Raw genomic sequence first — 2,089 nt, 5'->3', positions numbered from 1 at the left:
CTATCTATCTATCTATCCATCAATCTTGATTCGTCCATCAAATCTAACAGAAAACATATGTTCATTGTTGTTGAGGCACCGCCCATATCGGCATCTGTTACAGTGTTGATTAACACAGTTGAAAATTACCCTTTTTAGAGGTAAAATGTTTATTTGAACCTGCATTTAAAGGTACATCATTACAGATACTTTAATGAATGACCATCTGAGATGTTCATACAGTTGCTGCTCGTGAGGCTTGCCTAAAATCTTCCTTCTGACTTAGTTTTTCCATAAATCTTGCCAGTATATCATATAAAGGGTCAATTATTACTCCATGATCCACTGTTCTTCATTATATCCTGCTCATATGAATCTATTTGTGCTGTCAGAGCAACTTACTCTGTGTACTGGCTTTGTTCTGGTCGACCACGTTCCCTTGCACATGGGAACTGTTCAGTGATCTAGCAGACACAGATAAAGCTCTGGGACACGCTCAAGTATTTGAACTATTTTTCCAGAAATGTTCCGAGCCTTTGACTTTGGGGTGAGTTTATCAATCTCCTTTTCCAAACAGCAGAGTTTTTAGCATTAAAAAAAACAAACAAAAAAACAGTCCTGCAAATCATGCAAGAAAATGCTGTTATAGAAGCTTAAAGTCATTCAGGTGTATGAAATATCTCATTTCTTTTTGCTTTTTAGACATTGTAAATCTAATCAAGGTTCATCGAATTATGATTTAGTCAGAGAAGAAGCAAGGACAACATAATTAGACTAGAACTCCAACCACTTGTTAAACAAGCAGATGCCTTCCTTCTTCTCATCATCAAAAGATCAAAGTTGGGCTCAGACAACTGCACAACACATCTGAAGCTGGAACTTTGATCATATCTGATGTCATGTGTTTAGGACAAGTCAGCCGCCACAAGAGGAAAAACAAGAAGAGGAGCAAAAAGAAGTCAGCTAATAAAATCTGTGAAAGGAATGCCGTACCCTGATTCAGTGGAAAGTGTGAGAAAGACACAGACTGAAGTGTTTGCTACTTACTGTAACCTCTGCTGGTCCTCTGGCGGTCCAGGACAGGGTTTGAGTCCCATCAGAGTTCAAATGAGGATATTCACAGAGTAGAAGACCCTGGTGACTGATTTACTGGATGACTAACTGTAATCTGGCTAATAACTGACAAGAAAAATGCCTGGCTATCTGAGTGACGGAGGCAGCTCCAAAACTCCTTCTGCAGTGGAAATCCTCAGAGGTCTGGCTGCCAGAGCTGTCTTGTCCTGTCATGTCCCGGTCTGTCCACTGCCAGTTCTATGAGCTATACGGCCCAGCAAGAAGCAGGGAGAGGCGGGGTGGCGGTGGTGGGGCGGGAGGATAAAACTCTGTCCCCCTGGTTCCCACAGTCTGCTTGGCGAGGAGAGGAGGTAGCTCTGTTCCCATAGAGGTCAGATGTGGAGTTAACACACCCAGCCAGCTGTCTGCCTGCCTGCTACCGGAGTCATCTCCTCTTCTCTCCCCTCCGTCTCTCCTCCCTGCAAGCCTGATCAATCACTCTGAGGACACAGCTACTAGTGAGACACTCAGCCCAGAGTTACAGTGCAGACACAGGGAGAGTTTCACCCATTGTCCCAGGAGATTCATATGAGAGTCTGAAGGCAGTGCTGCCGGTCCTCCCTTACACTCCTCCCTAACCTAACTCTCCCTCCTCCCTCCTTCCCTGCCTCTCCTCTTACATTCCCCTCACCAGTTCTTTTTACAGCCTCCGTTGAGACGCTCTTATTGTGTGGCAATTGCATTAGCCTTTAGCGAGCAAGGAATGGCTCTTAGTGTCTAATGCAATGTTGTGTCTCTTTGTCTTTATCAGTCTCCTTATCTTTCTTTCCTATGTCTATTCTATTTTCACTATCAACTCCACATGCAAACATCCACATGGACACAACTTCTTGCTTTCTCAGCGGATGACCTATCCTCCTCTCTGAATTTTATTTAAAGTGAGGCAGCTTCTTTCTGTTGCTCCTTGACAAAGTTGTTTCTCAGTCAAGGGGGGAGGATTGAGTTTCTACTTGCTGAGAGGCATTGATTGTCTGTTTGCCTTATGATTATCCCTAAT

The 2,089-nt window shown here is 43.8% G+C and overlaps 1 long non-coding RNA gene across 1 annotated transcript in view; it reads right to left on the bottom strand.

Annotated features, from left to right (window-relative positions):
- Positions 1-1,826, bottom strand: part of LOC107100713 — an 11,822-nt gene extending 9,996 nt beyond the window's left edge. Inside the window, exon 1 of the long non-coding RNA XR_001482033.1 lies at positions 1,027-1,826. This is a non-coding gene — a long non-coding RNA (uncharacterized LOC107100713). The remainder of the gene's footprint in view (positions 1-1,026) is intronic.
- Between the last annotated feature and the right edge of the window lie 263 nt (positions 1,827-2,089).

Source organism: Cyprinodon variegatus, unplaced genomic scaffold, assembly GCF_000732505.1.
Source record: "Cyprinodon variegatus isolate N-32 unplaced genomic scaffold, C_variegatus-1.0 Scaffold30, whole genome shotgun sequence".
Lineage (NCBI taxonomy): Eukaryota > Metazoa > Chordata > Actinopteri > Cyprinodontiformes > Cyprinodontidae > Cyprinodon > Cyprinodon variegatus.
This window is presented reverse-complemented; position numbering and strand designations above follow the sequence as displayed.